The sequence below is a fragment of the Lissotriton helveticus genome, chromosome 4_1 (genome assembly GCF_964261635.1).
Source record: "Lissotriton helveticus chromosome 4_1, aLisHel1.1, whole genome shotgun sequence".
In the NCBI taxonomy this organism is placed as follows: domain Eukaryota; kingdom Metazoa; phylum Chordata; class Amphibia; order Caudata; family Salamandridae; genus Lissotriton; species Lissotriton helveticus.
The window spans coordinates 2,081,306,184-2,081,329,686 of record NC_136063.1 but is presented as its reverse complement, the minus strand read 5'-3'; positions in this window follow the sequence as shown (position 1 = coordinate 2,081,329,686).

Here is a 23,503-nt window from a genome sequence, read left to right as displayed (position 1 = left end):
CCTCATCGATGTAGAGTCCCCCAGGAACCCCTTGCGGGTCCTTCACGTGAACCGCCTCAAGCCCCACTTTGCCCGGTCCGAGTTGAGCTTGCTCCTCGCCACGGACGATGGGGAAAAAGAAGAAACTGAGCCTCTCCCCGATCTCCTGTGCGTGAAAGAAAAAAATGGCTCCGTAGAGGGGGTGAGTCTCTCCTCCTCCCTCTCTCCCGAGCAGCGCGAGGACTGTCGCCAGTTGTTGGGACAGTTCTCGGACCTCTTCTCCCTCACCCCCGGCGTCACCAACTGGTGCGTCCACGACGTGGACACCGGGGACAGCCCACCGGTACGGCACCGAGCCTACCGCGTCCCTGACCGAGTCCGGGCCTGTATCAAGGCCGAGGTATCAAAGATGCTAGCTCTCGGGGTGGTCGAAGCCTCTGACAGCCCATGGACTAGTCCCGTGGTCCTGGTTCCGAAGGCAGCCGCCCTCGGTGCTGTTCCCGAGCTGAGGTTCTGCGTTGACTACCGCGGGCTCAACGCAGTCACCAGAACCGATGCTCATCCCATCCCCCGAGCCGACGAGCTTATCGATCGCCTCGGGGCTGCTCGCTTCCTGAGCACGTTCGACCTGACCAGTGGATACTGGCAGATCGCCCTCACCGAGGGAGCAAAGGAAAAATCCGCTTTTTCCACCCCGGATGGTCACTACCATTTCCGGGTGATGCCCTTCGGGATGAAGAACGCCCCCGCCACCTTCCAGAGGCTGGTGAACCAGGTATTGGCGGGGTTGGAGGAGTTCAGCGCTGCGTATCTGGACGATATCGCAGTGTACAGTTCCCACTGGCCCGAGCGCCTCCAGCACCTCTGGGCGGTGCTAACGGCCCTGAGAAGGGCCGGTCTCACCATTAAGGCAAGCAAGTGCCAGATCGGACAAGGGTCAGTAATCTACCTCGGGCACCAGGTGGGAAGCGGCCTCGTAGCCCCCCTCCAGCCCAAGATCGATGCCATCGTGGCCTGGGAGGCCCCCACGACCCAGACGGAAGTGCGGGCGTTTCTAGGGCTCACGGGGTACTACCGCCGGTTCATCAAGAGTTACGGCAGCATCGTACCCCCCCTCACGGAGTTAACCTCCAAAAACCAGCCGAAGAAAGTCAGCTGGACCCCCGCCTGCCAAGAGGCGTTCGAAACGTTAAAAGACGCCATGTGCACTGCCCCCATCTTGCAGGCCCCCGACTACTCACGAGAGTTTGTAGTCCAGACGGACGCGTCCGAGCATGGCATCGGGGCCGTCCTGTCCCAGGTGAATGAGAACGGCCTAGACCAACCAGTGGCATTCATTAGCCGGAGGCTACTCCCTCGAGAACAAAGGTGGAGCACCATCGAGCGGGAGGCCTTCGCGGTAGTTTGGGCCCTGAAGAAGCTGAGGCCCTACCTGTTCGGTACTCACTTCCGGGTCCAGACCGACCTTCGACCTCTCCGGTGGCTAATGCAGATGAGAGGGGAGAATCCCAAATTGCTGCGCTGGTCCATCTCCCTTCAGGGGATGGACTTCACTGTTGAGCACCGGCCTGGCTCTAACCACGCCAACGCAGACGGCCTGTCCCGATTCTTCCGCCTCAGCGAAGAGAACCCCCAAGAGGATGGGTAGTTCTCCCCGCCTTCAGCTGGGGGGACGCGTGTTGGACCCGGCCTCGTGGCGTGGTTCACCTCTGTCCCTCCACACCCTGTGAGCGTAGGCCTGTACCCCGAGTCCCCTGCGCAGCCACCCCGTTAGTGTAGCCTGCAACCCGAGCCTGGTCGTCCTACCCAGGGACACCTAGATCCCCCGAGAACCTTGACCAGGCCTGCCTTTCCCACTCCTCGCCCGGCTCCGAGCGCCTAACCATGCATGCCCCACAAGGCCCGGACGCCATCTTCCCTTCCCGACATCCCTGTCTCCCTAGGACTAGCGTGACCCCGGCCCCAGCGAGGCCCAGACTCCAAAGGCGCGCCAGTCCCGGCTGGGGGGTAAAGGACTCCCCGAGTGAGATAAGCCAGGGAGTTTCGATGGCACCTCCGGCCTCCCCTGAGGGGCTGGTTTCTGTCACACCTTTGGCCCTCCCCTGTGGGCCAGTTTCGATCACCCCTCTGGCCCCCCCGAGGGCTGGCTCCAGACCCGCTGGGCGTCTGGGAATTCCCGGACCCATCTTTCAAAGGGATCAAAGAGCCAACCGCCGGACCTCGCCAACGACCAGCCCCCAGGGCCGGAGACCCCTGCCTGCGAGGGTCCGGAGATCAAAGAGTAGAAGGACTATAACTGGGCCCGCCTGACAACTAGCGGGCAGTTGTATCTTGGACCTGAAGCCTGCTGATCTGATCGCGGCTGACCCTAAGAAGACTCACCTGGAACCTCTGAGCCCTGCTGACGCTGTCGCGGCTCCTTCTTCGCCTTAAGGAACTGAACCACCGGAGCCCTGCTGACGCTGTCGCGGCTCGATCTCTAAAGACCACCGGAGCCCTGCTGACGCTGTCGCGGCTCGACATCTAAGACCATCGGAGCCCTGCTGATGCTGTCGCGGCTCGAGCTGAACTTGCAACCATCCGAGCCCTGCTGACGCTGTCGCGGCTCGACCTCTAAGACCATCCGAGCCCTGCTGACGCTGTCGCGGCTCTCACGAACTTCTCCAGATCAAGCCCTGCTGACCTCGTCGCGGCTCGAGGAGTACTCTGGTCCGGCTGGACCATCGAGACCGCCATCACGACCGGGCCGACTCGACGAAGGTGAGGCAGCCAGTACGACCACCATCCCGTAACCCCCGGCTCGAGGATTGAGAGCTGTGCGTGGGGTACGCCTCGTACTGACCCAGAGACTAAAAGACTGTCCCGCTTCCCCCTTCCCGAACCCTCAGAGACTTTGTGGTCCTGTTGCCACTGTGTATATAAGAGTGCTACCTTCATTATTTGCTTATATAAAGAACTTGTTCCTAAAACCCAATGGTGTGGTGTCTGTTCGTAGTGTGGTGTGAGCTCAGTGTGTACGATCCCAAACCCAAAGGCCTTCCCGGCGAGGACCTCACAATCAAGACTCGGCAAGTTCTGTGGGAGAGGTGGATCTTGGGGTGTCTGGGTGAGCACAACCTGGCCCTCGGAGATTGCCCCTTCTAACAGGACTTCTGCTCATTTTCAGGTTAAAGCAATAAGAATGTGCGGAAAAAGGTGGTGGGTTATAGGGTGAGAAAGTAGCTAGCACTGTTTACTGAACATTCACTAGTCAATGGTTACTGTACAGGATAACACTGACATCTCACCACCAGCTCCATGTGACATTCCTGAAAAGAACACTCTTGAAGATGAAGGCCCTGCTGGAAGAAAGAAAGATAAAGCTCATTTATGCCTGGAACCTAGGAATGGGAACGGCCCCACTTCTTAATCATTTTCATTCTTTTGATGCAAAGGACGTCTGACACTGCATATATCTAAGTAGTATCCCTCAGCCTAATCCTATCTTGGCAGCTATTAGTTGAACATGCCTTAATATCTTACCCCTAGGTAAGTTGAGGGGGGTTGTGATATTCCCCACTGTTGGGCATTGTTGAGGGAGATGCAATAAATTCACCCTTCACCCTCTTGGGCAAGGAATGAGTGTGCACAAAAATATCCTGACTGCACTTGGACAAGGCCAGGAGTGTAAAAAACACTCTACAGTGAGTAAGGTGGAGCAGGTGATATGGGTACAGAAATACATACCCTACCCGTAGTCAGGTTTGGGAGGGCAACCCAAGACTGAGGCATGGAACTCCCCCAATCAGAATCAAGAGTGTGGCCAAAGAGAGTTAAAAGGGTATGGTGCAACATCCTGGGCATACCATGCCCTGTTCATGTTGGCCTGTCGTCGTTTGACCTTGTCGCTGGGTCATCAGCTGAGGCAGCGTGGTCCACCGGCTACAGGGATGCGAGCCATCGGGAAAGCCAGATGCAGTGAGCAGTAGGCAGCTGCAGGAAGCATCAAGATATCGCGACCTGAATCACTATATCCAGGCGGGACGAACACACTGGTCCCGCCTTACCGGCACCTGCAGCCATGACGGCAGGCCCAGTAGGCGTCCGGCACCAGGGGAGATCATCGACAATGGGGCCACATATGTAGGCTTGCCTGAGGTAGCTGGAGCAAGCATGGCGGCACCTCAGGGGAGGGGCAGCCCAAGATCAGTTGAGAGAATGGCTCAGTGAGCTGAACGCTGGTTTTCAGCTAGGGCAGTGAGTCGGAGGTCAAGGAGCTTGCGTCCTGACGCACTATATCCATGCGACAAGAACACACCGGTCCCGCCCTACCAGCAGCTGCAGCCAGGACAGCAGGCCCAGGAGAAGGCGTTGGTTACCTGGGGACATCATCGACGACGCGTCCAGATATGCAGGCTTCCCAGAGGAACCTGGAGCCAACATGGCGGCGCCTAGGGGAGAGCAGCCCAGGATCAGCTGAGAGGATGGCTGAGTGAGCTGAGCGCTGGATCTAGCAAGTGCAGTGAGTCAGAGGTCATGGAGCCAAACACCCAAAGCTGCAGGCCTTGCACCCGTGGAGCCGGTTTCGAGTTCGACCTCTGCTCAAACTCGCATGAACCTGGCTAAATCAATTAACTTTTATGTCCCTGACAAATATATTTGGACACCTGATGATCCGATCTAGAGTTGCTTGGAGTCGCTAGGAGGGCCGGACATGTTTTGCAGTGTGCAGAGGTTCCGTGGCGTGCGAACGTCGATGCCCCCACCTCCCCCAAGCAGGAGATAATATCTCAGAGCAGAGTCTCAGGAAGTTGCGGCGGTGAAAGTAAGGTGAACAAGGGCTTAATCAGGAAGGATCCATTTACCAAAACAGATAGGGTGGCTGGAGGAGCATTATATCCTCAGTGAATTTCACCCCATGCTGAGCTTAGCTATCTTGCACCACTAATATGCTGGTGAGCACAAGAGGTGTAATGTGAGGCTCTGGGTGTTTGTCCGTGCTCGGATGAAATGCTCTATTATGCCTTCTTCGCTGCAGCTCAGGGTGGTTACAAGCAGCTCTACGTCACAGACAGATAGCTTGTAGGCTTCTAGGAAGGCACATAGTGGCTGTGGGTACGGGTCCCACCAGAGTCATTATAAGATGTAGTGTGCCAACTAAAGACAACAAAGTTAATTTAGTATTTGGCTATGCAGTGAATCCCTGCATCATTTTACCTTGGTGATGCTTCCCCGATATCTAGTTAAAGGAAACCCATTGTTTCCCTCCGAAATAAAATCGTGCTTTAAAGGGCAAGTAGTAATTTCTGCACCCTAACACGTGCCTTGCAAAAGCCGCTAGTACGCCATGCTGACAGGGCACCCTTCTTTGCACAAAATGACCCCATTAGAGATTGGAGCTCCTTTTTCATTAGTGTTCTTTTCTTTTGCTGCCAAAATAAATGTGCATGATGATGGGTGCTCGGTGTTAAGGTCATGGGAAGGGATGATCCGGTAACACACCAGTGATGCGTTATTCAGCACCTGGTCAATGGTAGCAAGCGCAACGTATTCTTTGTGCAGCACTTGCCCCCAGAATAAGCCCCAGTATGGAAACCAAATCAGTGCACCCCTGGTGGTCACTTCGGAACTGATAGATGAGGGCACTTGCATAGACGGGGATCACTGAAAGAATATCGACTACCAAAATATCGACTACCCAAAATATCGAGGAAAAAATATCTACAGCAAAAATATCGAGTTTGTATGTACAAACAGGTAAGTACAAAAATATCGAGTACAAAATATCGTTTACAAAAATATAGTTGTAAAAAATATCGTATTTACTAAAAACAGTGTTAAATTAAATTAATATTAATAATTAATTACTAAAATATACTTAAAATTACTTAAATTAACTTATAATAATTAAATAATTAATGAAAGTTAAATAAATATTTTTTTATTTCATATTTATTAAGCATATATATATAGTAATAAAATATAATAAAATAATACCCAAAAACTGAAAACTGACCCTGAACCCTAAAAATACCCCTTTACCCCAAAACTGAAAACTGACTCTGAACCCTAAAAATACCCCTTTACCCAAAAACTGAAAACTGACCCTGAACCCTAAAAATACCCCTTTACCCAAAAACTGAAAACTGACCCTGAACCCTAAAAATACCCCTTTACCCAAAAACTGAAAACTGACCCTGAACCCTAAAAATACCCCTTTACCCAAAAACTGAAAACTGACCCTGAACCCTAAAAATACCCCTTTACCCAAAAACCCAAAACTGACCCTGAACCCTAAAAATACCCCTTTACCCAAAAACCCAAAACTGACTCTGAACCCTAAAAATACCCCTTTACCCAAAAACCCAAAACTGACCCTGAACCCTAAAAATAAAAACAATTTATTTTACTATCTATAGTATATACTTACATATTTTCACTTTCTATATTATTTACAGTCGATATTACTGCACTTACCTTAAAAACGATATTTTGGCTGTCGATATTCTGTCCAGTCGATATTTTGTCCAAACGATATTTTTTCCTCGATATTCTGTCCAAACGATATTTTGGAGTCGATATTATGTCTGTGCACCCATAGACAGTAGGCCTGGGCGGTAAATTCCGTTCCCCTCGTGGAATTTACGGAATTTGGGTAATTTTTTGTTCTGCTGAGAACGTGAAATTGCCAAAAATTCCGCAATCTGCAGGTTTGCAGAATTCTTTGCTTGTTTGCGCTTTCCTAATGTATGTTTGCAAGATATTCCTCCCTGAGTACGCAAACAGCGTTCGTGAATAGGAAAACAACATCGCGAACAGGCGGAACAAGCAATTCCGCATGTTCGCAGAACTTTTGGTTGCTCACGGAGATTTTTTACCATTTCACGGAGCTTTGCGTAGCGCGACTAGGCAAATTCCGCCCACCCCTAAATTAGACGGGGCTTAAATTACGTTTCAAACGTGGGTGTTGCTGTATCTGCAAATGTTAGTTGCAAAGTTAAGTTTGAAACAAATATGTTTTCAAGTTTGTTTTCAAACTAATGTTTGACAATAATTTACTATATCAAAGGCGTGCGAGGGCACTGCCACAAACGTTTTGGTTAAATTAGGGGACTTAATCAACCTCGATATCCTCGACCTAAAATGTAAATATTGTAGTCATTTCCAACTGAATTGTGTCATTCTATATTTCTGTACCACCCTCTAGTAAAATTGGGAAGCTGACATACGTCGAATAGGCAGGCTTCCCTCGGATGCTCCCATGCCTGGCCAAGCCTCCAAAACAAACCTAGAATCTTAGAACAGACGCCATAAATGAATAAATGTGGGATACTTGTAAAGCGCACTGTTACTCTACCCGAGTGTCCTGGCGCTGTAGACCGCTGGGGAACCCGTCCTGGTTTTCCCTGTGAGATGGTCCCTTTCTGGGTATCTCCAGGGTGAAACCAGGCATCCCCGGCGTCTGTGGGGGGCCGTTGTAGAGATGAGGCAAGCTTAATGCCCAGAGTTACCGAGTGTGTTCCCTGGTTAGAGTAGGCACTGAGGCGAGAATTATCGAGTCCGTTGACCCTGGTCCAAGACCCTGCCGCGTCGGGAATTGAACCCTGGTCCCAGGCCGTTCTCTGCTTACAGGTCTGCCGCCTCTAACCAGTGAGCCACACCTCTCCACTCCACATAGGTGTAGGTTGCTTGGAAAACAGACCTATCCCAGTAGAGAGCTTCTGGGTGATTACATAGGAGGGCCCCTCCATGTACTTTACAGAGGGGCCCCCTCAAGTTTGGTTATTCCAGTGGTCGGTTCCTGAAGCATTTAGCCCTGAATGGAGCAGGCATCTCCTTGGGGTAGTCACCCAATTAGGAATCGCAAACAGTTTCTGAGACACTGTTGTACTTTCCATTTTGCGAGTCGCAAAACATTGCAATTTACCATCCATTACGAATTACTGATATTGCGCAAAGGAAATGAGCTGTACCCTAGGCAAGAATTAATGAGTGGTAGGTGGGGGCTAATGCTAGAAGCTTAAGTTGAGCTGGTGGTCCTGTGGCACGGCAACAGCGCTTAGTCAGCACCGGCTCCTACGACAGCCGGCTACATGGTGACGCTGCTGCTTAATGGAGAGATCAGTATAACAGTTGTTTAGTAAGCCACTAAACATTAAAGGGACTAATACCTGCGATTCACAAGGTGTTGTGGGCCTGGAATAGGCTGAATTGTCACACTTGGAGGAGTGCATGGTACACAGTGGTACTGGTATTGTTAATGGCAAGGCAATCAGTGAACCGTGTTAGAGATAATACCCCACAGAATGGAGTTAACTAGGGCATCCAGGGACAGTAACCCCTGTTTAGGATCACAGGTGCAAATTAAAGATAGGAACACAATATTCCCAATGGGTACATTGGAGGGGTTGTGTGAAGGGACTATAACCGAGTCCTCAAGAGTTAGGCAATCCAGTGATGGAACGCGCTGCCATATAATTGGGGCGTTACCTCACAGGCCATAGAACCTATAGTTTGCATAACCTTTTTCTACCTAACAATGACAAAAAGGTTAGCGCACACAACCAGGTCTTTTCCGAAATGTCAACCGAGCATCCCTCAGTCAACAATGGAGGTAGTAAAACCCTGCACAGATAGTATTACAAAGAAGCCTAGGCCAGGCAGGGCTATCAATGGCAAGAAGGCAGAATAGCCTAGCTGGCCACAAGCCAATCCTTAAGAACCTCATGGCATCTGATTTGAGGTCTTTTCAAAGGACAAGACGCAAAACTCACTACCTCAGATGGGTATGGCAATGCTGGAGATCACCAAATTCGGGGAACCCCGCTCCAGCTGTACCCCAGGGATTACACAGGGTTGACGTGTTCCTCCTGAACACTGCTGAGGAGAGGCCAGACACAATTCTAGCACACCTAGGGCAAAATAATCTGACACATTTTGGGAAAAAGAATTTAATCAGGGTGATAACATCCGATTGTTTGGCAGGTGCAAGGCTGGTCAGCCCAGCAGACCTCTTATGGTCTGAGGCACAGCCCTGATTGAACGGAGGGAACATGGAACCATGCGGGCCGTGAGGGGGCCAGAAAAGAAAGGTCTGAGCCAACATATAAAAGTGTTCACTGGCATTGGGTTGAGCATGGTCATGTTCTTACTTAACTTATTTGGGGCACTGCAACAGTTAGGCTCGTCATAAACTGAGACTGGAACCCAGTTACTTGGTCTTTCGTAAAAAACTGAAGACACATCTATTCCCTAAATAAATGTCCCTCCCCTCTTTCTCCTCCTCAGTTGGATAACATCTCCTTACAGCGCGGGGATGCCCTCGGGTCACCAGGCGCTTTACAAGTCGCTAAATAAATAAATATTAAATAAATAAACGAGTGTGGAAAGGAGGGCGCTGCCTGCGGCCAGGGAACCACAGGCTGCGTGGCAGAGACAGCACACTTAGACAGCAAAGAAAGCACATTAGCCTAGGAAGACGAGGCGCTCAAAGACAGTCCTTGTGATGCTTTACTACAGGGACACTGGGATCAGACGAATGACCAGCAAAGGGTCAACAGCAGGCGGACACTGCACTTGCAGCCCGGGGACTGTGCCACTAGTGCTGTAATAGTTACAGTGGCCCAATTAATCAGACTGTTTATAAAGATTACAGATGTAGTGCTGAAGTATTAAAATCATGGAGCGTAGGATTGACCATTAAAATGCGACGTTTATGTTAGTGGATAAACTGAGGCCGCCTGACCTATTGCACCATGGAGTTGCGTTACAGACCAACACGTTCATTTCGTTAGGGAGGGGAAATAAAGTGATTTGCCCAAAATCACAGTGTGTTGAACGTCCCTGCCGAGACTCGAACCCCCTTCTGCTGCATCGAGGTTGACCCTAGTGGTTAGGCCTCTCTTCCCTGCTCCTCCTGTTACCCACACCTCTTCCTGACTGTACTTCTCCATACTCCGGCCTCTCAGCGCCTCTGCCACTACCCCCGGCCTGTACCTCTCATTGGCCATGTGTCTTCCTGTCTGCATCTCCCCGAGCGCACATCTTTCCTTGCTAGCGCCTCACCAAGTTTGCTGCTAACCGCACCTCCGCCATCAGCACTACTGCTTCTGCCGGCCTCCGCCCATAGCTCTGAATGCCTATACCTTCCCTTTACGTTAGCATACGTCATTAAGCCACAGCGTCGGAAAAGCCAGTAGTTTTGACATATAATTAAAAAAAGCAAGCAAGACCTATTTGCGTGGCAAATGCTTGTTGGTAGGGGAAACCATATCCTTTCAGGACATAGGAAAATTATGCGTGCGAAGAGAAGGGGCCGGCCATTCTTTTACAATATTGGTTTTCTAGTTTCCAACACAATTGTCAGCTTTTCCCCTTTTATGCTTCACATGTTCCAAGTGTTTGGTAAATAACAAAAATACAAGCAGACAGGCTGGCAGTAAAGGAAGTGCTCGAATACACGTTACCTTCCTATATGTGGAAGTTAACATTCTCTGCCCTCTTTCATTAGCATAAAGAGGTCTCCAGACATCTTAGATGAGCTAAAAAACAACCTTGACCTTTAAATGTAGATCGTAGTGCTTGTTATCATCCAACCTGCCAGCTCCAACAAGCGAACATTTAATAATATCAGGACAGACAGGCAGCTGAAGCCCTATAACTTTATTATCAAGCAGGCTGCCTCCTTCCATTTGTAATAACCCTTGGAGTGAACATAGTGTCATTGCTAACCAGAGAAAGCGGCTTCACAACCACTCATTTGAAACACATTGACAGCCTCTCAGGCCTTCAGTACCTTAAACGAAATATGTCAACTCAACGAATAAATATGCCATGACACATTATCAAAGCACACACGTCAATACTTTTACCTTTGTCTTGCTGACAGTGGAGATCTTGAACATGGCAGTCAGAAAATAAATAGAGAAACTAACTGGCAAGTACTTTATTGCCAGAAGTGTTATTTATTTTTTGCAGTTGAAAGAGCACTGGACTCCTCAACGGAGAGCGTGTGTATTGTAGCAGGATGGTCTTGTACAATGAAGTGCTGTATATAAAGGCTTTAAGATGTGTTTGATCCGGTGGTAGCCGAGATTACAGACACGGTGCTTTAAATAAAGAAACTTTGACTCCCTGTTCGGATATTGGTAACACAGTTGTTGTTTTTTCAGTGTTATACATATGTATAGTTTTATGTACAAAAAGATGAAGTGACTTGACAACATTCACACACATTTTAGGCGTCACATAAAAGCTTTTATCAGCAACTTTTATCTTATGGAGGATGACAAAAATTTACATCAGGGTTAGAGACTGCCCATTGCTTATTATTAGGTGACCTTATTGTCACTCTTTTTGCTTGTTTTTGATTGATGGCTTTCCTTCCTGCCCTTCTATGTGTACCTTCCTTTTGATTGGATGACTTGCATCCTTCAACAGCTCACATTCAAGGAACTATTTTTTTGTCTTTTGGTGTGTATGTGTTTTCGTGCTCTCTCCTGTGTGCTGCTTTGCTGCTCAAGTCCCTGCCCCCCCCTCTCTTTGTTGCCCCCACTACAAGCTGGTCTTTTAATATCCTCCTATTTGATAGGATTCTGACATCCGCCCACTAGGTGGTGCTCACGAGGGAATGGGGGTGCAGCCTTTATACCAGTATGAGACCAAATACTTTCCACCAATTTGCATGTTCTGCTTCACACCTCACCTCAGTCCAGGTTCCTACAGCAACTTCCTGTGCATTATTATCATTGTCATTTTGTCGCCAAACTTTGCCGAGAGCTTACCGTAGTGGTGGAGCGATGTTCTGTATCTTGTTTACTGCATCTTATAGTTATTTTTACTATTTCATTATTTCATAGATGCATCCTGCACTTGTCATATTCCGCTCTAGGTTTTCTTGTTTTCCTTCTGTTTTTTTTTAGTTTCACTACCAGTCCCAAAGCAGCCTTCTCCTGCTGATTCCTAGCATGTGGATAATTGCTTGCACCTGAGTTCTCTCCATACACCTGAGCCCCTCCCTTTACAACAGTATTTACTACTGTGGTTCGTTGTGATTGGATGGAACAGATTGCTCAATGTCACACAGGCACCACTTTGGCATTTTTGACCTTCATTTCTACATAATATTGCATTTTGAGAACTATAATCTTGGTTAATTTTAATTGTGCCAATTGAAGCAACATAGCTGAGAACAACGATTTCTTAAAGCAAAGTCCAGGAATAGAAACGTGGTCTTCTGGAGACATCTAGATACTGTCCTGCTACTTTGCATCTAAGTTTGCACTTGCATTCTATATTCCACTGTCATCTTGGTACCCTTTACCTGTTTTTGTTACTGGTTTGTCTGTTTCTATTTTTTATTATTTCTGGCTAACTGTCCCTGCGGTTGCCATTGTTTCTTGTTTACCCTGAAGTCTTCTATACCCGTCCTTATTATATGCAGATACCTTGCCTTGTAATATGATGTTCCCTCTTCTGTCTGCATCTTCTCTTCCACCATTGTTAGTGTATAGATTTCTCAGTCTTGATTCCAGCATTCATAGTTCCCCCCTCAAGCCTGCCTATTTCACCATTGCTTTCCTACCACTTCCAGTCACATCTTCTGTTGTTTTCCTTTTTGAGGCCACGGCAGCTGCGCATTACCGTTGGGCTGCCACTGCTAGAAAACATGCTTTCACACACATTTTATTTTGTGTGTGTTTTGTTTGCTAGATTTGAGTCCACCGATTTAGAATGGAAATTAAAATTCAATAACAAAATGATAGCATTTTATCATACAGTGTGCATGTAGAAGAATAGTAATTCATGCACGCATATATGTTATCATGCTCATCTGGCATAGTTTCATACTGCATATGAGGGCCTGCTAGGGGTGTGACATGCTCACATAATTTATTGAAGCATAATTATGCATAATTACTACAACATTACTCATAAATATGCAAAATGTATCTCCAAGTCCAAAAATTACCTGTATGTCCAATTAGGTAAAAATTCAACTTGAAAATGTAATTTCCAGTTGTTGTCCGATCGTTTATGTTCAAAACACTGCTGCTCACATTCGTATTTCCAGTTTTGCTCTAAAATATTACCTGAACAGTCTACTGGTAAAATAAATGGACCTGAAATGTTTGTTGTCTTCCCATGTTAAAGAAACTGCCACCCATGTTCAAAATACTACTGCTGGCTTTTGGATGTATAGTTTTGGCACTCAAAAATTACCCAACAGTCTGCATAAGTAACAAATATGCCGGAAATGTCTCTTGTGTTCCGAACATATATGAATGGCAGAGCTCACCTTAAAATGTATCCCTAAAATTACACAGTGTGGTGTAATCACATAACCTCTGTCATTCAAAATACATTTTGTTACGCAAAATTACCAAAATTATGCGAATTACAGCAACATAATAAAAACGTTGCCCAGGTCTAGTACATGCATGATGATACGTGTGACAACGCACCATTACACTTTTTTCTTCATTTTTGCTAATGCTGCTTAAAAATCATTGGTGAATTCAATAGGTCTGCTTTGGGAAAGAACAAAAGTCAAGACCCCTTGACTTTACCAGTGGATGGTTTCTCAGGACCGAATACAGGATTACATACATTATGCCTTCTTGTGAAAGTATTTGCAGCAGTGCAGTAAACATCTGCACCAATATTTGCAGACTGATGAGTACATACACAAATGTTAAACTGGCTCACCACTTCAACAGCACAACCTTTTTAGGGGTTTATCAGTGCAATTATTTTTTTTAATTTGGAAAATGTATCTCCTCTGCTTCCTGTGATCTCTGAATTCCAAGGTCAGGATAAAGTCAGCAGACTGCATTAGCTGTGTGATCACTTGGCTGCACATACATTCACACCTGCTCGTCCCCTCATTACCTATTAGCATTTCTATAAGCGCAACTTTATATGTGATGTCATCAATTATATTAATCATTTGAGATGTTATGAGTGATGTCATAAATTATATTAAGGAACATGACATGAGTGATGCATATGTGAGGTCATTATCAATGCATGGTGGGAGTGCAAGTTATAGTTAGTGCTGCTAAATATAACTGCTGAATTTCTTCTTTTTTTTTCAAAACATTAACGTTGTCATTGAGAAATTCATCTAACTATAATGCTACTTTAACCTTTTGGATTTTTTAGGGTTAAAAATATATTTAAAATACATACATACTAAGTACTGTAGCCAGGTCTGGTGACTCAGTAGACGAATGCGTCCCATTCAAGGGCGTATGTTTACCTTATGGTCACAGGTTCAAATCCCAGCGGGTCCACCCAGCATTTTATCCATCTGAGGTCGATTAAATGAGTACCGTTGGGTTGGGCAACAATAAACATCTGTTATTCAGCGCCAAGATACCCTTCTTGGTGAGCGTGCACTGTACAAATACACGTTATGCTATGTTACACCAACAATGTTTGTGCTGAGAATGTTCTTAGTTTTTGTAACTCCCATGTACAGCCTAGTTTTCATAGACTTTGTATGTATCTTTACACAAACTTCATTATATATTCCAAAAATACACTGATCAGTTTTTCCTATACTATAAACTATGGGGCTTATTTACAAGAACTGGTGCATCCCTGCACTGCGTCAGTGCTACGTCACTTTTAAATACCATGGATGCACCACATATGCAGTATTTTGCAGCATGGCTTAAGGATCAGGCTGCATAAAAACAAACTGATGCTGCGACAAAAGACGAATCCGGAGGAAAACCAACGTATGACTGGCTATTGGCACATAAATTTGACGCTAACCACACAAACTTCCCTTTTCATTGCATCAAGCATCAAATACTTAAAAAAATTACGCTATGAGAGAAAAAACATTTTCACACTTCACAGAAGGCAACCATGGTGTGAGGAGAACAGAGCTGCAGCTAGGATAACAATCCCAGCAACTCCAGAACCAGGCCTGATGTCCAGATAGACTCCCTTGGGAAGTAATAGAGGAAGTGCAACTTCAGTGAGGAGAACGAGAACCTTGATCAGTGAGGTGATAGAGCACCAACATCAGCTCTTTGTCACCTCAAAACTGCCATTAGGAAAAAAGAGGCACTTTGGCAATTGTTAGTGCCCAAGATCAACAATGTTGGACAATTCAAGAGGACAGTCACTGACTGCAAGAAACACTTGCACTATTGTAAGCACAGGATGTAGAAGAAACTGGTCAACATCCTGACGGCAACTATGCAGTCAGGAGTTGGGATCCCGACACCACTGGAGGAGCAGAATGCCTTGGATGAGCGGGTGGCAGCTGTTATTCCAGAAGAGTTGGTGACAAGACAAGACAAGACAATGCTGCCCATGAGGAACAATAAGACCTACAGGGTAAGTCACATTACGGGGAAATGTGGGAAAAAGGTCATGTTGTACAGTGCAGCAAGCTAGGTCCCAGCACTCCACTGTGCTGTGTGTAGGGCACAGGGCAGGAATCTGTGTCATGTACAGTTAAACACCCTGTAAGTGTAAGTCACACTACCCATTCACATGTGGCACAGCTCAATCCAGCCCCCTCACAATAATCCTTTCCATGTGTATAGTGCATCAACAATCCAGATTCCCCTTTGTATATTGGCACTTGTAGAGCAATGTATAACATGAGCTGTTTTAAAGTTTAGGATGTTAATGATTTAAAACCTCTAAACATCTAAAGCTGATTTCACAGCCATCTACAATAGATACAATCCTATTTTCCCATAAGATCTCTTTAAGTTTTGAAAAATTACCACTGGATGAACTCAAATGCTATAAGTGGTATAATTTGTAAACAAGATTTAAGCTAAAGCTGTTTTAAAAAGCTCTGATGAAGTGATTTAACCTTATAAATGCTTAAAGTTGACATTATGAGTATAATGTTAAATGTTTTAAAAACTGTGTTTGTATATTTATTGACCTCAGTTTAGGTCTATATCAAATTTAAAATAAACTCACTATAACATGAGTCACTCTACAAAGCAAAAATACATGGTACGTCATGTACAAGAGGGCTGTGTCACTGGAGCATGACTTTTTATGATGCTCTGGTAGTGTAGGCCTCCAAATCCTATTTAAGAGTATGGCTTTGCATTGCCTCATAGGTATGGTGTAAGGCAAGGCAGTGCAAAGTGCTGCCTTGCCTGATCTCTACATCAAGGAGATGCTCCACGGGTATTGTGGTGGGTTTACTCACGCAACACCCATGGCTTTTGAAACAATCCTAGATTTACAAGCCTCTATAAACCTGGAAATCCATCAGATATGTGGACCTCCCCTGAGGAGTCATAAACAGGGGAAATAATGTTATTTCCTCCTGTTTATTCCTCTCACTATGTGTATTCTGCACAACACTTAGAAAGAGGAAACATCAGCAATGGATTGCTTTTGTGCAGGAAGGGATCCGTTCCTGCACAAAACAACCCGGCCAACAATGCAGAGACCCTTGCACCGTGGTACAATGTTGCACCATATATCATCAGTTTAAGAAGCTTTATTAAATAGGTAATACTTACATAAGAATAGGTCATGAAAAACAAAATACCTATTGTAGAATAGAAATATAAAAACTATCAGATAATCAGAGAAGAAAGCTGTTTGCACTTTAACAGTAATAATAGGAGAGTAAAGTGGTGGGAAGGAAAGGGGGCGTAATAAGGGGTAAATAATACAATGCTATAATTGAAGATTGTTAGAAGCGGCTGTCTCTAGTTGGCAGAGGTATACACTTCTGACAAATAGGGACACACCTTTTCTAGTCAGGGCAAGGGGATCACACACTTAGATAATCCCTGCTCACCCCCTTGGTAGCTTGGCAAAGCAGACAGGCTTATCTCAGAGGCAGTGCGTTAAGCATTTATGACCACATACAGTAATAAAGTGAATACACTACAAATGGACACGACACAGTAGTATTATAAAAATAAGGATTTTTATATAAGGCTTAGCACAAGACCAAATAACGACAAAAATATACCACAATCTTAATAAATACTCTTGGAAGGAAAAATAATAGTTCAAGTACGGTTTCTTCTTAGCACAAAGTCTTTAGTATCAAAAGCAACTCTTCTTCTTTAAAACACAGTTCTTGGCAACAATATAACCCACACGGGAGTCACACGACGTCGAGGCAAAGTTAATCCAAAGGTTCGGCGTCGACCGCGAGGAGCGCTACGTCGAGCCCGGAGTCCCACAGACCCCCACAACACAGTACCTTGGAAAAGTGAAGCACTCGATGATCAGTGGCGTCGAGATGTCCGGCGTCGCGTCTTCGGCGTCGATCGGGCCTCGGAGTCGGGGCGATCTGCAGCGGCGTCGACCGAAGTCAGGCAGGAGCAGCGCTCACGAGGTGAAGCAGGATACGGCGTCGTCGATGTCGATGTTGCAAGAGTGAGCAGCGCTCACGGAGTCGAGAGGGCTCGAAGTCGATGCGATCAGCAGCGGTGCCGACACGAGGTCACTTGGAGCTGGAGCCGAACTCACTACTCACTGGCATTGTTGCTGGCGTCGATCGGGCCCGGCGGCCGGCGTCGAGGAAGCGGGACACTGGAGCCGTTACTCACGATGTCGAGCTGGATTTGGCGGCGTCCGTCGGCGTCGAGATTGCTGGATTCTTTCAGAGGTGCTGGAGTCACAAGTTCCAGCAAACAGCACTTTAAGCAGATGAAGTCCTTTAGCCCTGTGACTTCAACAGGAGACTGGCACTCTTCCAGCCCTTGGAGATTTTCTTAGCAAAGATTGAGAGTACACACACAGTTCCTAGCTCCTGGTTCCTTGGCAAAAATAAAGAAGCAATGCAGGATTCCCCCAACAAACAGCACTCTGGCAGAAGGGGTAGGCAGTCCTTAGATCAGGCTTCTTGTCCTTGGTTCAGGTTTCCTTGTCAGAAGTGATCTAAATTCTTGGTTCAGGGGTCCTTCTCTTATACCCCTTTTTGGCTTTGATCCCTTTGTCCATGCAGGGGGATTCCCCCCATCTTGGGTTTGTTGTGGGTGTTGCCAGGCCGAAGCACCTGGCCTATTAACTGTGCAGGGCAGAGTCTTCAGCCGCCCAGCAGGAGCGGAGCCAGCATTGTCACTGGCAGGAGCAGGGCCATCAGTTGCCCGGCAGGAGGTGGGCCAGGAAGTCCCAGGCAGGCACAGAGTCATCAGTCGCCTGGCAGGGGGGCGGAGCCATCATTGTATCAGGCAGGGCAGGCTAGCAGGAGCTACTCTTCCCCTACTCTCAATGCAAATGCCCCACTCACCCCACACTGACTCATTCAGACCTCTGGAGCCACCCAGCTCCTGTCACACGCACACCAGAACCAGCAGAGACCGGTAGACAGTTAGACAAGAAAATAGCTTCTTTCTAAAAGTGCTATTTTCAAACAGAGAGTCCAAAAACCATCCACACAAACGGATGCGTTATTAAACCCTGAGTTCAGGGATACCAAACTCGACATCGCACCATGCTCCCCGAGCCCGGCGGCCCATTCTAACTGATGGAGAGCAGGTTACCTTACACTAGTGAAAAACGAATATGGCTGTAATTCACTATTAGGACATGCCAACCTTGTCAGGCTTGTCCTACCTTATGCTTACAATGCACCCTGCCCGTGGGCCTACCATAGGGGTGACTAACATGAAGTTAAGGGAAGGTTTAGGGACTGGCAAGTAGGTGTACTTGCGCAGTCTGCGTGACAGTACCAGACTGCACGTGGTCTAGCAATGGTAGACCTTCAGACATACTTTTACTAGGCCGCTCTTGCGGGTGGCACAACACGTGCTGCAGGCCCACTAGCAGCATTTGTATTTACAAGCCCTGGCACTCCTGGTGCACTCTACTAGGGACTGACAGTAAACCAAATAAGCCAAACATGGAATTCAATCAATACAGCAATTTCACATAGGGAGCACTTGCACTGTGGCACTGATCAGCAGTGGCACAGTGCCCAAAGCATTTACCAGCAAAAACATCGTAAACAGAGGAGGCAAACAGAAAAAATGGAGGAGAGACTCATGCCAATGATGCCAGGTCTAACACGTGTCCCCTCCAGCTGAAATGTGGGGAGAACTACCCTTACCCTAGGGAGTCCTCATCACTAAGGCGGAAAAATCTGGACAGACCATCAGCATTGGCGTGATCTGTGCCAGGGCGGTGTTTAAGCATGGGCGGATTTTGCGAATTGGCAATCCGCGAAATTGCGTATTTACGGATTTGCAATCTGCAAAATCCGCGAACTCTCGCGAATTTGCGGATTTTTTATTTATTTTTGTGTTCGCAAGGATTTCTGCCAGTTCGCGAGGATTTTGTACCAGTTCGCAAACGCGAACTTACTTTTCGGGTAGCAACGGTCGCGAACATGTTGTTTCTACATCTGGTTCATCACAGCACCCTCTGTTTCACCACTGCCACCCTCTGTTTCACCACTGCCACCCTCTGGCTCACCCATGCCACCCTCTGGCTCACCCATGCCACCCTCTAGTTCATCACTGTAGATTATGGGTGGAAAAGCACACCTGCCCTGCCTCAACTGACATAAATGAATTAGGGGCTGATTAATGTGTTACTGAATTTGAACTTCCTGGCTGCAACCTGCTTCCTTATCTGTAATTGCTTTCTCTGTGCCTGCTGTGAGGGTCAGAGCAGGGTCATAGAATAGTTGCAAGTAGGCAACTGAACTTTGAAGGGGCCCCTCAGGAAGCACTACAGGGAATGGTTACTAATGATAAGATTGAACTTTTGCACCTGCTGAGTGCTTTCAGTTTTGCAAAAATCCAAATATCCAGCAGCATCCACAAAAAGTAATCCGTCCAGGCAGTACAGGGAATGGTTACTAATGATAAGATTGAACTTTTGCACTTGCTGAGTGCTTCCAGGTCAAGATCCAAATCAAAGTGACCAGCACATGAAGAAAGCACTGAGAGGAGCCTGCTGAACAGGAACAGGAAGTTGGAGACTGTGGGGCACTTCCTTCCTCCCCCCCCAAAATGGACTCCTTGCAAAAAAAAGTGCAGGCAAATGTCAACCTGAGGAGTTATTCTGATAAAAATCATAATTTTCAAGCTTTATGCTGCCTGCTGGTGGATTTCTTGTGCGAAATTGCAAATTTTGCAATCTCGCAATTGCGAGATTGTCGCTGCCCGACGCATCTACGTTTTCGCAAGTGTTTACTCCCGCGAAATTGTATAGTATTCTAGTTGGCAAGTGCGACCAAGCAAAAAAATCCGCTTCGCACGGATTTACAATTTTTCGGTAAGTTTGCGAGAGTTCGCGGATTGCGAATTTACCGAAAACCCGCAAAATACGCGAGCGGAACGGATTTTACGCCCATGCTTAGCGGTGTTCCACCGTGAAGTCCATCCCCTGTAGGGAAATGGACCACCTCAACAGCTTTGGATTCTCACCCCTCATCTGCATCAACCATCTGAGGGGCCTGTGGTCTGTCTGAACCCGGAAGTGAGTCCCAAACAGGTAGGGTCTTAGCTTCTTCAGCGCCCAGACCACAGCAAATGCTTCTCTCTCTATCGCACTCCACCTCTGTTCCCTGGGAAGTAACCTCCTACTTATGAAGGCTACAGGTAAGTCTCGGCCCTCTTCATTCACCTGAGCTAGAACAGCCCCCACGCCATGCTCTGAAGCGTCCGTCTGGACAACAAATTCTTTAGAAAAGTCGGGTGCCTGGAGTATGGGTGCTGTGCACATTGCAGTTTTCAGGGTGTCAAAGGCCGTCTGACAGGCGTCAGTCCAGATCACAAGTCGTGGCTGCTTCCTGGAAGTCAGCGAAGTCAAGGGGTGCACAATGTTACCATAATCCTTGACGAACCACCTGTAGTAACCCGTGAGACCCAAGAAGGCTCTCACCTGAGTCTGGGTTTTGGGCGGTGCCCATGCCAGGATGGTATCAATCTTGGGTTGCAGGGGGGCCACCTTGCCGCTCCCTACTTGGTGCCCCAAGTACACCACTGAACCCTGCCCAATCTGGCACTTACTGGCTTTGATTGTGAGGCCTGCTCTGCGCAGGGCCAACAACACTTCCTGGAGGTGGCGCAAGTGTTCCTCCCAGCTGGCGCTGAACACTGCGATGTCGTCCAGGTAGGCGGCACTGAAATCCTCCAGTCCAGCCAAGACCTGGTTGACCAACCTCTGGAAGGTGGCAGGGGCATTCTTCATCCCAAAGGGCCTAACCCGGAACTGGTAGTGCCCATCTGGTGTGGAGAATGCTGACCTCTCTTTTGCCCCATCAGTCAAGGCGATCTGCCAGTACCCAGACGTTAGATCAAACGTACTAAGGTACCGGGCAGCCCCCAACCGATCTATGAGCTCATCAGCTCTGGGGATGGGGTGCGCGTCAGTCTTGGTGACTGAATTGAGTCCTCGGTAATCCACACAGAACCGAAGTTCCGGTGAAGCACCAGGCGCTGCAGCCTTTGGGACCAAGACCACTGGGCTGGCCCAAGGACTGCTAGAGGACTCAACCACCCCTAAGGCAAACATTTTGGAGACCTCCTCCTTGATGTATGCTCTGACCTTGTCAGTCACTCTGTAAGCCTTGTGCTTCACAGGAGTGCTGTCCCCGGTGTCCACATCATGGACACACCACTGAGTGACACCAGGAATCAAGGAAAACAGATCAGGGAATTGTCCTAACAATTGGCGACAATCCTGCTGCTGTTCAGGGGTCAGTGTGTCAGAGAGGACAACTATTAGAATCAACAAATGGATGGGGGAGGCGGCACGCCCTCTAGGGGAGGTCAACAATGTAAACAAAACACGCGAGTGTTAAATCTTCGGGTGCCTAGGAACTGGGTCCCTTCTGGCCAGTGGGGGACTTAGAAGTCCAAATATAGAAAATGAGAGAGTGCAGGAAACGTCCTGCACTGTGCTATGGCACTCCAGTGGGAGAAGCGCAACTTCTTCAACGGTGGTTCAATAAGTGATATCAAATTCACAAATAAAATGAGGTTGTAGCGCCAATGTTCATGAGTGTGATTTATTCATATACAGAGTCACATATTACTTCATAGTGACTGCGTTCAAGTATAATATCTTTATATTGAGTCATTCAATGATGAGAGGATCCGATTGCATAATAAGTTTCCCTATGCATTTCGGGAGAACCCTTCGTCAGGGGACATATATCAATCTGAAAGTAACTCAAAATGAACATGTATCAGGAAGGAGAGCGGCCTCCAAGGTGATTAAAACCAGGTGTGCACGTGACATAGAGTGGGTCGGCAACGGGGATTAGAGGAAAGGAAAACAAGTGGTAAAAAAACGTGAGTGTAACGATCATTCAAAATAATAAAAAGTAAATATCCCAAGTAACGCTGAAAGCTGAAATGTTCAAGATAGAACGGTGAGAAAGAGCAGATGGTATACGGTAACCCCATTAAACCTGAGAAATAATGTGCCACACTCGTACGAGTAAAATGTGAGAATGGGAAAAAAATCTCAGCCCGGGTCAAAAACGTGTGCCACAGAGCCCGAAGAAAACATATAAAGCGGTTCGTCCAAGTGAAAGGAGCAGAATGGGTGAACCACTTACCGGAGCCCAAGGTGAATGACGCATGTAGCATGTACAGCAAAGACTCGGAAGACGCCGAGTGGAACGCATGGGGATAAGTACACAACACGGGGAAACAAAGACATAGAAAGCGGACAGGTCAGAGTGTGTGCCTGGTGAAACAAAAGAAACAGACGATAGACTACGTGAAAACAAACACGTACATACTCCACGAACGTGAAACGATGTGGGGAAAATACAGAGAGTTGAAGAAATAAGAATAGGGCCACAGAGGTGCAAATGAGTAGGAAAAAAAAGGAAAAAGCGACATTAAGGGAAGGCTGGAAATTACAAAATCATCCGAACTAAATACAAAATCATACAATCAGAGCATGTGGGGTGTATACAAATGCCAGGGGTATGAGTCAGAAATATCAAGGTGTTGAAAAATAGTATAAAAGGTAAAAGATGGTAAGAACTAGTGAGAAATAAAAGGAAGAAACAGATACAAAGTACCGGACTAAGTAAGTGAAGAGAGAGGGCACGGAAGATAACAAGAAACCATAGGGGGTAAAGGAACATTCGAAAAATGAAGAAGGGTAGGTAAAAAAAGAAAACAGATAAGGAGGGTTCAGGAACAATAGGAAAAATGTAGAAGGAGAAAAGAAAAGAGCAAGAGCAATCTGTCAAAGTCAGTGATCAAAGGCTAATCAAAGAAAGCAACTGTATTCGATACGATCATTGAGCCCTTTGGGCTGGCATGCATCAAGTCTCTTTATCCAAAATGTTTCACGCTGAAGCAATCTCTTTCTGTTATCCACGCCTGGTCTCGGCGGGACAACCTCCAAAATGAGGAACCGTAGTTGGCTGACGTTATGCTGGTGTGTCATGAAATGAGCAGCAAGAGGGGCTTTTAGAGTCTTATTCCTGATTGTGCTCTTATGTTCGGTCAAACGTGTTTTAATTTTTCTCTCAGTTTTTCCCACGTAGGGTAATCCGCAGGGACATTTCGGCAAATACACAACGTTTTTAGTATCACAAGTGGCATTGGTCAAAAGT